Source organism: Actinia tenebrosa, unplaced genomic scaffold (assembly GCF_029948245.1).
Source record: "Actinia tenebrosa isolate PJP-AT-01 unplaced genomic scaffold, QUT_ActTen_1.0 PGA_scaffold12__29_contigs__length_12842862, whole genome shotgun sequence".
Classification (NCBI taxonomy): Eukaryota; Metazoa; Cnidaria; class Anthozoa; order Actiniaria; family Actiniidae; genus Actinia; species Actinia tenebrosa.
The window spans coordinates 8,972,379-8,986,168 of NW_028292572.1; the positions used below are offsets into that span (position 1 = coordinate 8,972,379).

The following is a 13,790-nucleotide window of genomic DNA, read 5'->3' on the forward strand; positions in this document are numbered from 1 at the left end:
ACGCATGAAACGGTCGGTTGTGGACAAGCTACTATTCGTAAGACCAGCAGACAACCGACCAGCCAACATACCTTGCCTCTAGAATACCCGTTCAAAACGTACGACAGAATTTTTTCTAGGTCTTCAACTGGATTTGAAGAAGAAGCTAACTATTTTGCATCCAGCATGTAAAATTTAATAAGGCCGGTTTAGACGGCCTACGATTTTCGCCTACAACTATCGTATACAACACGCTCGCGCCATCCTACAACTCGAATCGTAGAGTGTAAATCAAGCCTACAACTCGCCTACGACAGACGCGAGCGTGTTGTATACGATAGTTGTAGGCGAAAATTGTACCGTCTAAACCGGCCAATAGAACGTTTTCTCAAGGTTGCGTGCGCATCCAAATTTAAGGAACTTGACGGGCCACGATACCAGGAGTTTAATAATGAATATTATCCTACACTATGAATTTTTTTTTCGATAAAAATTCATAAAATTGATTATTCTCTAAATTATTCTTTGAATATAAAACTGGCTTCTCAATTTTACTGAATTTGCGTTTTTCAATTTTGTGGCCCGTCAAGTTGGATGCGCACGCAACCTCGAGAAAAGAGGGAGTAGAGAGGGAGCATGTTGCTTAAAATAGCCGTTACGTCATGAAATGAAGATAGTCAGATTTCACGACCTTCCATATTGTTGGAGAGAAAGTTATTATGGAAAATATTACCTTGTTCTTTCCCTTAAACATGGCTGCCATCAAACCACTTTATTGGCTTCATGACGAAATATTGATGGGACGACTGAAACCCCTGCAGTACACCCACCCACCCCCTGTTTGTCTTTACATTCCTATTTCCTGTTATTTTCTTTAAGCAAAATATAGCCTCCAACTATTTACCACAAGAAATCAAATCCTATTTCCGACATAGTCTTATTTGACATGCACTCGCTTAGGAAGATTCCAACTGGAGCAGCTAAATAGGTAAATTGAAACTCGTTTATTTACGTCATTTTTCTATTAAAGAAGAAAGGAAAATTTGCCAAATTCGTCAAAATTCGTTTTATCAGTTTGTGGTACATCAGTATTTTTAATTTTCGTAACCGTGACTAAGTTGTGATTGGATGAATTACACCGACGAAGCCATCCATTTCAACGTAAATAAATGAGAAGCCATTCTTCTGTAAAAAAATTGAAAAGCCATTTCATTTTTAAGAATGGAATCCATTTAATTGTAAATAAAATGGGATGCCATTTCGATGTAATAAATGGAAAGCAATTTCAGCGTAAATCTAATAAAAGCCATTTTAATGTTAAGAATGTGAAGCCATTTCGATGTAAACAATTGGAAAGCCATTTCACTGTAAACGAATGGAAGCTATTTCAATGTAAAGAATGGGAAGCCATTTCAATATAAACAGTGTACCGTGCCGTGCCGTGGCCTAAGTTCATCACCGTAAAAGCATCGCACACACACAAGGAAAAACTTAGTACAGAACTGTCTAATCAAAGACCTTAATCAGCGCTAAAATAGTTTTTTTGATCATAAGCATAGTGTAGGTTAAGTCCGATTCACTGGACACTTCCAATCGATAAAACCTTTATCAGAAACATTGATGGGATCTTTAAAGTGATGATTGATTAGATTAAGCTCTATGTTCCACTTTGAATATTCATGACAAATTCTCTTGATTAGTAGCTCTAGGGAATTTTCGGGATATATCTTTTTCCGTAAATGAACTAATAGAATTTTTTTATTGAAAAATTTTTATGAATCTCAAATACAACCTGTGTTTATTTATTCGAAAAGAAATAAAGGAATGCATTATTTTTTCATGAGGCAGTTCGTACACAATATTCAAAGCAAATAAGAAAAGGAAGAAAGAAAAAAAATGTAAAAATGAGAAAAGAAAAGGAAAAGAAGGAAATAAGGTTAAAGAAACGGAAGAAATAATTAATTAAAAATATTCTTTCTATAATACTAATAAATTATATAAATTATCATCAAATACTTTTTATCCAAAAAGCACTCAACTGCAGTTCTAACTATTGTTATGCAATTATAGTATGTATTATACATGTAATTATTTTTTCACCAGCAGCAATTTGAGTCCATATTTTTGGTTTCCTTATATTTTGAAATAGTTATACCTCGTGATAGCTAGTTGCATATTTACCGTAAAATAAACCTCTACTCAGCGAACACCTTTTATCAGTGGGACACCATACAAGATCTCGAAGGTGTCCAGTTAGTAGAGGTACCACTGTATTAACTGTAAAACAAACCTCTATACAGCGGACACCCTTTATTAAGCGGACACCATGCAAGATCCCGAAGGTGTCCAGTTAGTAGAGGTACCACTGTATTAACTGTAAAACAAACCTCTATACAGCGGACTCCCTTTATTAAGCGGACACCATGCAAGGTCCCAAAGGTGATCAGTTAATAGAGGTTCCACTGTAGAAGTTTGGGTTTTGTATTTTCCTTTAGAAATGAGCCTGGGTAATCTTGTTTTTTTCCTGTTATTTCTATTTTAGCATGTAAACTGTAGTTTCTGACTGATACAGGGATGAAATATTCGAATACTTACAGACAATAACATGTTATTTTCATACCAAATAGCATTGATACAATTTGGATCTTAGGGCCGGACCACAAGATAGCTGTTCTCAACATTATAGCTAATGTATTTTGAAGTATTCTTTCATTCTATCGAAATTTCAAGTTTTTTAGTCATCGAGGTAAGATTTGGTGATATGAACTCGATGTCAATTTACCAAGATAATGTCCTAGTTTAAAGTGCTACTCTGACGAAAATCGCTTAAACTTGGATTCAGCTGAAACTTCCAATAATCACTGCATGAAGTGTGTTTTCTCGATATTCAGGACGAAAGTATGATATTTTTACGTTTATTTTTTGGAGTCTGTGACGTCATACACTCAACATCAAACATCGCTCCATACATTTCTTTGTAGTTTATGATCAAAATATCAGTAGCAAAGGGAGAAAAAAATACCCAAAACACCCCAAAATATAAATAATAGTCACAAGTAATGTGAAATAAGCACATTAGCCACCCTTTGGGCTTCATAGGAATAACATAAATTAAGGATTTATATACAAAGAAATATATGTAGCAATGTTTGATGTTGAGTGTATGACGTCACAGACTCCAAAAAATAAACGTAAAAATATCATACTTTCGCCCTGAATATCGAGAAAACACTTCATACAGTGATTATTGGACCTTTAAAGAGTATTCTTAGGAAGTTTCAGCTGAATCCAAGCTTGAGCGATTTTCGTCAGAGTAGCACTTTAAAATTGTGCCTGAAAAAAAAAAACTGCACTTTTATTCCATAAAATGTTTACTATCTTACCCGAATAGACGCCGCGTTGGTCTCGACCTCTTGCTAATCCTTTAGAATATTTCTTGATTTAGATCAAGCGGTTGCAGTTAACATTATACTTCGATATTGTACTAGATCCTCTGATCCTTTGATCTTTTGGTCGTCTAAGAAAAACCATTCAAGAGCTTTAGTTTTTATATCAAAACATCATCTTTTTCCAAAACTTTCTATTCTGCGGAATACGAAATGTGCTATGATTTTTTCGTTCTCGAAGTTTGATTTTCGATGAATTTTCCTTTTTTAGCATTGGAAATGCAAATATGAATTTTTCGATCGAAATAATGATACTAAACCCTTTGGGCAATGCAGAAGTGAACAATCTCAAGCTATGAAAATATTATGATTCTTACGTCTAACTTTTTTATCCTTTCTGGTTACCATGGTGATTTCATAAAATGTTCATATTCATCATTTTAAGCGCTATTTAATGGCGTGATAGAACATGTTAGGACACAGGGATTAGCATGAGCAGGAGATTTCAAGATGTGTAATTAAGAAATGAACCGAACGCTGTAGAACTTCTAGAAGTTATTTCATTGGAAGTACATTCATCATGTAACGCCTATACCCGAAGAAAATTTCCTCTAATTTATACGTTCCACGCCAATTAATCGTGCTCAACAGTTTAGGGCTGTGGAGATACTGTTTTATAAGAAGATCAGCGAGTTTCATATCTAAAATTTGGCTTTTTCCAGCTTAAATACAATAATTTATAACATCCATCTCTAATGACGCGCGCAGTCTTTTCCCCGCCAAAACCATGTTTCAGCTGTTTCGGCTCTTAAGACATGATTTAGTTGAATTATGCATGAGAAATGCCTAAAAAGAGATGCCGCTCAGAAAGCATTTCATATATCTAAACTAAAGTGAATAGATGGCCGGTCCTTGGGCTATTGGAATATAACGAAGCAGGTGTTCAAATATCTAAGTAATGTAGACTTTCTCAATGTTTTTTTTTTCTCGGGGATCTTTTGTTGAACCTAAAAGAAATAAAAACCCCATTTTAAGGAAACCCGCTGTTTCACGAGCATGCTTTTAAACCCCAACTTCCTATTCTAAAAGCTGCAATTTAAAAAGGAAGTGTTGTGAGTCTAAAGGCAAAAAGAAAGCTATTCGTGGCTAGAAGAAGGAAACCCTGGGGTTGAAGGAACTGCTTGCCTATTTCCTTTAGCACTGACAATGTTTTCAAGTATTCTTTTTTCGTGTCGAGACTTCTTAGTTTTTTCTAACAAGTCTCAAGTAGACAGCTTTTCATTACCATGTTGTCTGGAATTTAATTTGAATTGATTTTTGTTTTTGATTACTACAATTTTCATAAACATGCAAACTCTGCGTCTCCGAAGTTGCACGTTGAAATTTGGTTTTTCGCTGCCGCCAGTCAAAAATATTAAAGGTACCGACTGATTAAGTTTGATTGACGGCAGCGAAAAACCAGCGTGCAGCTCGCAGACAGAGTTCGCATGTTTATGAAAATTGCAGTAAGGAGAAGAAAATAACAGCAATGTCAGTGTGCTATGTAAACGAAAATGGAAAGCAAGAAAACTTGAAAATGAAAAGACAAAAACAAACCAAAAAAAACGCTAAATTTATCTTGAGTAGAGAAAAGAAATACAAGGAATTAAGAGCGAAATGTAGTAAAGGAATCAAAATTGATAATGTAGAGTAAGCTTAGTCTATTTACCGACAAAGAATTCAGTCAAATCCACTTATAATGGTTTTAATTCTAGCTTAATGTATAATGGAGCGACTTCTAACTCATGTATTTCCTTTTGATGGGCTTATAATCCCCTTACACTTCCCGACTTGTTTACAATATTATGGGCATTCTCGAAATACATTATAGACTCAAACTGAAGGTGTTGGTGGGTTGGGTTTAACTTCATTTGGTTAGATTTGTCTCACCAACCTTTAAATAATTTCTTAATTTTTACCACTTTTACATTATAGACTTTTTCTCACGGAAGTAGGTATCGTCTTAAGTTTATAATCACAATGCAAACTTCGATTCCACACACAAAAAAGGATGAATTTCAAGATTATACCGATGTAGCTATATCTTAAGATTCGATTTTAACCACTTTTTTCATCAAATTGGTATATATATTTTTTGTTATCGGAAACGTTGCCGAAAAGAACTCAAACCGTTTTTGACTCATTTCAAAACTGCATTTCTAGTTTCGAAGGTTTGCCAAATTTTTCGAGACTTGAGACCTACCAAATAAGTCTACGACTGCCACAGAATAGTAAAAAGAAAAAAGCATATACGTATCGCATTGTATATAGCATTTAAACGATATTTTAAGAATAAATCTTGTAGTTATTCATAACAACAGCAGCAATAACAGCAATTCAAATCCAAATAATAATGATAATGATGATAATCTTCAATTATTAATTGGCTCAGTAATATACTTGCAGCATAAAATATAACGTGATTGTTTTTCAAGTTGAAACTATTTAAATAGTTGAAGTAAGTGAAAAGAGTTGTAGTAGTGGCAAAGAATAATGGCGGGAAGTCTAGCTAGAGATCAGTAATAGATTAATAATTCTTGTATCTGATAGGGATCAACTTCCTATTTCTAATGACACTGTTATTTATTATCTACGCACTTTAGTTATGGCAGTAATTTATGCAAAGAAGTGAAATAAGAATTCCTTTCGAAAAGAGGAGAAGAAAGAGAAGAAAGAGAAGAAAGAGAAGAAAGAGACTGAAATTAAAAAGAAGGAAGAGAATAGGAAAGAAAAGGAAATGCGAGTTTAGATTTTAAAAAAAATAGAGGAAAGGGATTAGACAAATTATTTAAATAAGAAAGAATAAGAAAAGAAAAACAAAAACAAGAAGAGAAGAAGAAAAAAGCATATGGAAGTGAAGGGTAAACAAGGGCGGATCCAGGGGAGCGGTGCAGGGGGGCGCACCCCTCCCTGGTTCGACTTTGTGCCCCTACTTCGAAGATAACCAATACTGTTTTTTCCCTTTGATTCTAAGGGGTGCACCCCTCCCTGCATGGGTTAACTTTGTGCCCCTCCCTGAACAAAATCCTAGATCCGCCCCTGGTAAACGTGTAGAATGGAAGCAAGGTATAAATTGAATAATATACAGGAGAGCAAAAAAATAAAAAGGTTGAAAAGACTCGAAAAAATAATAAGTAATAGATAAACAAAGTAAAGGTAAATGTTGAACAAAATAATCAAAAGAGAAAACATAAGAACAAAATGATTTTTCAATACTTGCACGTACCTATAATATCAAAATAACTGTGTGTAGCTGATATCTGACAAGTGATACTTTTGTATAGGTCCTTTCCATACGACGAACGTCATCAAAAGGCAAAGTATTGGAGCGGGCCTCTTTTGTCTACTAATAGAGTGAGAAGCGTACCTAAATCTCGATGTCCAAGCCGACCTTAACCGGTAAGTTCCTAACCTGTTCAAAATACTTATTTTTGAAGCCAGTGTAGGCCGCGTTCGTGTTAGGCAACGGAAAGATTAGGCATAGTCGCGGACGATTAAATTAATAGCGTATCAAATATTAACGAAAATTTTAACTTGGATATTTTTAGAAAGTAATTAACAAGTGAACACTTTTTATTGGTGCCTGACCTTGGTGCCGGAACGCTTTGTCACCAAGCAGCCGTTTGTCAATGAAAATCAAGCATTTGACTCAACTAAGCTATTAGATATGATTAGCTGAGACACGGGAAAAAAGATGTCAATGCATTGAGACGTCAAAACCCTCAGGGGCAGACCAGTGAATCTTTATGATGTTTAGTCAAAAATACTCCAACCCATTCCCCCCTGGTGAAATATAATGGCCGGTCCCTTATATCGAGGCCTGCGGTAGTCTGAAATCTTATTTGATTTTAGGTTATTAAGCACATCGTAGCTCTTAAAGCTTTTCTCATCCGCGTGCGCGACTTATTCGACTTCCTTTAGCAAGTACTAAGTTACGTGGTATGACCTCAAGGCTTGTCGCGTTCAAGAATATCACTCATAAATCATGATTATCTCATGATTAAGAATATGTGGGTTGATGGGCTTGTCTGTTCGACCTCCTTTATCGTTATAGTTTTGCATGTGCAGATCTAGCGCATGCATTAGCATTCTGACTCTATCATTATCAGATATCTAAAGTCTAATCAAATGTGGCATTCGCTTAAGCATAACCGTAGAATGACTGTTCATACGCGGAATCCAAATGTAATCAGTTAGAACTGTTGCTTTTCGTGGAGAGGAAATCCTGAGATCCCGCGGAGAAAATTATTCACACAGAACAACAACAACCGAAGTAACTCTGCTCGTATACGATACCGAGTTAGGGAATCTATCCCGGGTAGTACTGATGCGGGTGACGTTAGGTCCTAGTGTTTCTGACCGCTGCGGCACACTTACTTTTTAAGCTTACTTTCATATTGAAGGCGTCGAAGTGGAAAGGTGTAGATGTCATCATAGGGAATATTTCTTTTCTAAATTCTTGTAAATTGAGACCAAGTGCAAACAACGTTCTGTCTTTATGGAAAGTGGCGCAGAAATTATTTAAAAGTTCTGTGATAGTATGACACATGGATGTGTATGTATAACTAAGGTTGTGCAATACTCGGGGCTGGTACATACGTGCCGGATTTTGCTGGGGGTATTTTTTACGGATTAGAGAGGTAGTAGTGATCATGAGTTTAAGCTTTACTTTATGACGCGGTGTACTTGAAGATCAAGAAATTCAAGGCAAATACTGAGCTAAATAATCTAAAGGGAAAATAATAGCTGACTAGGCGCGCAACTTATCGTATTCACAAAGTTTAACGTAAACTTATCTCAACTCACTTCAGTTTCAACCAAATAAATTAATTTTTAATTTAATTAATTATTAATTAACTCCACACTTCTGATATGTAATACGTGAGCTATAACTACAAAACAAGTTACAACTGACATTATTGTTATCCTATGACGTACGGGATGTCAATGTGTAACCGTCCTTTTAAGTGAACGTCGATTTTTGCCGTAACTAGGTTATTTTGGTAAGCGTTATCTGATATTTAGGTTTGTCTAAAATATAGATATTTTCGAGGGTTATTTTAGGGTGTTTTGACGGCCTTTATTTTAGGGAATTAAGGAATAGCAAAAGTGATAGTTATAGTAATAAATGCATAGTAGTTTTAGGAAAGAAATTTCTTGTTCAATTAACGGCTCTCTTTTATAACTTTCCTCCTTTGATTTTTCATAGCTACACCGATAAACTGATATTTTCCTTTGCCTTTAAATAATTGAGTCGAGTTTTCGGGCGTATATTGCCCTCTTCTATATTTACTTTTATCCCTACATTACTTACGTCTAGCTTCTTAATTATAATGAATAGTGTCGCAATAGCCCTATACCCAGCTTGGCTCCTTCTGTGTTAGTACACACTCTTCGTTTTTTCTTTTCTTTTCTCTGTTAGCAGTGTGCTCTATCTCTTTCTCCTTTAGTTTTCTCACATTTTGCACGCATGTGGTCAATAACAAAATTCTTTTAAAAATTGAAAGATATTTTCAAGTACATGAGTATATTTATTAGCAAGGTTAAAAAGTTCACTCGACGCTGTAGAAAGACAATTTCATGATTCTATAGATAACTAAGACCGTACCTTGTTTACTAGATCTTTACTTACCTTTCACTAGCTGTATTTTAGTTTCTAGAGGGATTACGAAGGATTTCAGCACCGTTTAAGCTGCAAACGTACCAAAATGCCCACACCTATGGATAGTCTTCGAACCTCTTGTCTTCAAGTGCAACTGTCGAAAAATCATAAAATCAATGACTTAAGAGTGCTCGACTTGTTAAGGTGTTGGCTACACGTATTCGCATATACTATTGGTGCATTAATGTGGCAACGCGATCACGTGCTATGAACTTTTGATTGTAACATACGAATTAGACAATGATTTAGCTTGACATGCGGCCGTCATTGGATAGAGAGAGAGCACGCGGAGGTATTAAAGTTAAATCAGACATTATGGCAACCCTGTCATTACTCGCGAAATTCTTGTCTTAGTGAATGGTAAAATTATCTTTTGAGATGTAGACGCAAAGGCGTGGGTTTTGTAAAGCGGGGTTTTAAAATGAAATGATCACTTAATGTGGGTTGACTTTACTTGATGTTATTAGGAAGACTCTTGAGAATGAGAGAATCCACGTGCTTTTGTTATGGGTGTGTTAATGAATTAGTAATGGATTATTAATGGATAAATAATGTATGGTTGGACGGACGGACGGACGGACGGACGGACGGACGGACGGACGGACGGACGGACGGACGGACGGACGGACGGACGGACGGACGGACGGATGGATGGATGGATGGATGGATGGATGGATGGATGGATGGATGGATGGATGGATGGATGGATGGATGGATGGATGGATGGATGGATGGATGGATGGATGGATGGATGGATGGATGGATGGATGGATGGATGGATGTAAGTAAGAAAAGATGGATGGGTACGATGGAAGGAAAGAGGGAGGAATTGGTGGAGGGAGGAAGGGAGGGAGGGAGGGATGGATGGTGGATGATGGATGATGAATGAAACTAAAACTAGTTATATAATAAGTATAGTTATATATATATATATTAAATAGGAGATTGAACCAAAACAACAAAATCGATAGAAACACAAATTAAAAACTAACAAAATTACTAAAGCATAAAAACGAAAAAAAAAACTTTTTCAATCAGTAGCAAAGAGATTCAAATTATAACTGATTCAATGCGTCTTTTCCTTTTCCGTGAGTTGTCCCACATTAAACTTTAATTAAACTACTTCCAAAATACCTCCTCACGCTTGGAGTGCGTTAATATGTCGGTTTCATAATCGAGTACATTATCTATGTTTCTAATCTTTATTATAACATAAGTAATAGTCGTAGACTCTTCATCGTGATAGATACTTGGCCACTGAATCAAGGACATATGAGTGAAATAGCTTTGAGATCATCTAATACTATAAATACTGTTTTAAAACGTTAAACCTATAGATATAACGAAAACGTTGGCTGACGTAAAGGGGTTTTAAGTGATAAGAACTTAAAAAAGTCTACAGCTGATACAAAAGAAGAAATAAACAAAACACTTTTCAAATCGAACGTTATCATAAACTCAGCCTATGGGGCTTCCATCACGAGTTTGAAGTAGCAATCTTCTGTTTTTATTTTTACTTTATCATCTTTACGTATGAGAGAAGTAATCGAAAAACTTAAGTTGTTTGCAGCTGAAATACTAGTTTTAATATTAGCTTGTTCCTGTTTTGTTCTTTTCGGTAAAGATGTTTTGAAGTGGAAATATTCTAGGTTGGTTGAACACTGGTGTACGTGCGCAGATAAACGTCAAACACAGGACACTCTCAAAACGAATATGATCTAAATGAATGCGATAAATAACTAGTTTTACTAAGACTCCCGTATCTAACTCGTGTACTGTAATCTCAACGATACTTGTCTAACCATACGACACTTTAGTTTCCATAAATAGAAAACAATGCCTAGTGCGACAACTAAGCTAGTTTAGCGTGGCTACCTACTTCTTTCAGTATTCATCTCACTATGAAACTTTAGTGGATTTGTTTCTTGAAATCGGTTTTGACGTGTATTGAGTGGTTCAAATATGTTTCCGTTCACCCATAAACTACTTCCTAAGTTTCCTTAGGGACAAACTGATGTCTAATCATTTGATAGAAATGTACTTTACAAATCCCGGACGAAGAGTTGTATTACAACCGCCGGCCATATGACTAGATCGATCGAACACTAAAACTCTCAAAGTACGATGTGTTTTACGATCGTAATCGGTTTTTTTTTACTACATTCTCGTACCCAGACCTTTCTCACCAAAAAAATCGAAAGCATTCGAATTTTCGTTAGAATGCTGAGAAGGCTTTGGGTACGAGAATGGTTTTACTAAGGAACTGAATTTGTAGATGTTAGAAAATACGAATACTATTTCATTAAAAAAAGCTTTAAAATAATTTTTGAAAAAAGCATTTTCCAAAAAAAATCACGTTGTGGTAGTGCTGACGTAGTAATGACGTCATCATCGCCATGTTTGAAATTTCAAAGTTTCATGATGTCAGATACGACATACCATAGCCATACTTTTTGGCGTTTCTTTCCCCTTAAGTTTGAACTGTAATCTATATAAATTTAAAAAATAGACATGCAAACGAAAAATTAAACATTGTGTCATCTGTGCAAGGCGGCTGCCTGGCTGATCATGTCATTGATCATTGAAAATATCTCCGCCATTTCCGAATTGATTTAGATATTTTTAGTGTAATTCTATTCAATAAATTGGCTTACTAGTCTACCACGAGGGAAATATAATCGTTTCCTATGCTGCAAAGCTGAACAGCTAAAAACATCGCAGCTTTTTTAAAAGTTGTCGATATCTGGGGTTCAGATTTTTCTGACTTCCTTTATTGTCGTTTGTTTGTTTGTTTGTTTTTTTCTAATTTTTTATATTCTAGACTATGAACTAAGTATGATCCAGTAAGGATATATATTGTCATCAATTTTATTTCAAATTTACTTTCTTTTTTATTTTTGCCATTATCAAATTAAACTAAACTAAATTGATGCCATAGTCTTCCTTTCCTTTTGATTCATTGAATCGTTTTTATTTTTTATTTTTTATTTTGTTGTTGTTGTTGTTGTCGTTTTTTTTTTTTGTTTATTGCTCTCAGTTTAGAGCTTATTCCTTTTTTGCTTTTTTCGTTAGTCGTCATGAGCGCACTCGATTATTTCTGAAATAGTTCTTACTTGGAAGGCAGAATCTAGAATCTCTCTCGTCGTTGTTTTTTTGCTCTCAGCGCATGCTATTTTCTTATATACTCTTCTAGTAAGGCTTCCTATTCCCTTTGGTCACCATGAGCTCACGCGATTATTTCTAAAATATTACTTGGATGCATAATCTCTGTTTTGTTTCGTTGCATCTAGGGCTTTTTGCTTTTTAGTGCATGTTTTTTTTAGACTTTTCTAATAAGGCTTCCTATTATGTTTTTGCTGATCCGTAGGTGGCCATGAGCTCACTCAATTCTTTCTACAATATTACTTGAAAGCTGAATCTCCCTTTTGTTTCATTGAATCGTGGGCTTGCTCTCTGTGTATGTTTTTTTAGATTCTTCTAGTAATGCTTCCTATTCTTCCTTGTGGTCCATAAGTCGCCATTGAGCTCAATTATTGCCAGATACTTGGAAGCAGCATGTTTCCTTCGTTTCGTTGAGCCGCGGCGTTTATTTTGTCAGCCCATTAAAAATTTCGACTATTTTAGTACGGCTTGTTACTGGGATACCTGTGATATCACAGTCGTAAAATGCCTTTTTTTGTATTTTTCTCCTCGACAAAATGACAAAGTTGCGCAATAGTTCAAAGCGTTATGATCTTTAATTTTTCTTTAGAAAAAATAATGATTCATTAAAAAATATCGATAAATTTCGAAATGTAAAGCAATTATGGAAGAGGTTTTGAGAAAATAATAGCCTGTATTTACGCATTTGAAGCATTTTGATTTTAAAGCGAGCCGTGCGAATGTGCATGCTTTTGAAAAGTGATTGAACAACAAGCTAATCACATATGCCAAAATTCGGATTCCGGAACTGGAGTTGGAGTTCCAGATTGAGTTTCATGAGTATGGCATATACGCTCTGCCTACAAACGCTTTTTAACACTGTCGTTAGAAATTTTGCAACTTATTTTTACTTCTCCTTTAGATTCTTAGAGACTCTGATACCAGTAAACCGTCCTAACCAGGGTCTGGTTTATCATCATTACTTCGAGAATTCACGAAATACTTTCTCAGTATTTTTGGAAGCTCAACCAGCTAAATACTCCATGCATGTTGAAACCAGGTCCTCCAGGTATCCCGGTGTACCCTGCCAACAGGGTCTTGTTATTCGTTTTTGTTGTACCTTAAGTCGCCATGAGCTCACTCAGTTATTGCTTAAACGATTCTTACTTTGCTAGCACAATCTCTTAGTGTTTTCTGTCGCTGGGGGTTCTCAATCAACAACATAGAAATAACAAAGGTGAGATGCCAGCTTATTGGCAGGCAAGAATAAATGTTAACATAAAATTAGACCTCCGACATTGTGTTCTTTTCTCACGTCCCATCGTTGTTATAAATACGTAGAATCTATTTTACCTCGATATTCGATCGGCCCACAAAACTCCACTGTTCCAAGAGAGAACGACAGTTCTCAAGTGTTTATAAATAATTCGAATCCTTTTTACATTTGACATTATCGTAATAAAATATCACTTACCAACTGACCAATCAGAGCGCACTTCATTTGTGCAAAAGTAAACGGCTTGAGTATTTGTATCATGTAAGCTATCTCCATTTACTCGTTGAAGCCAAGAATCATTCTGCTT

The 13,790-nt window shown here is 35.6% G+C and overlaps 2 protein-coding genes across 6 annotated transcripts in view; one reads left to right on the forward strand and one right to left on the reverse strand.

The window, feature by feature from the left end:
• The window catches only part of LOC116293246 (galanin receptor type 1), a 115,943-nt gene that overhangs the window by 13,535 nt on the left and 88,618 nt on the right, over positions 1–13,790 (forward strand). Inside the window, exon 2 of the mRNA XM_031700682.2 lies at positions 6,689–6,803. The gene's annotated coding sequence lies outside the window, so the exon portion shown is untranslated. The remainder of the gene's footprint in view (positions 1–6,688; positions 6,804–13,790) is intronic.
• LOC116294097 (5-hydroxytryptamine receptor 4) overlaps positions 1–13,790 on the reverse strand; it is a 66,697-nt gene that overhangs the window by 11,289 nt on the left and 41,618 nt on the right. For 4 of the 5 annotated variants that reach the window (XM_031701809.2, XM_031701662.2, XM_031701886.2 and 1 more), the window contains one exon: positions 9,037–9,160. The gene's annotated coding sequence lies outside the window, so the exon portion shown is untranslated. Of the gene's footprint in view, positions 1–3,362; positions 3,497–9,036; positions 9,161–13,790 lie in introns of all 5 variants that reach the window. The other variant, XM_031701737.2, reaches the window with a different exon arrangement.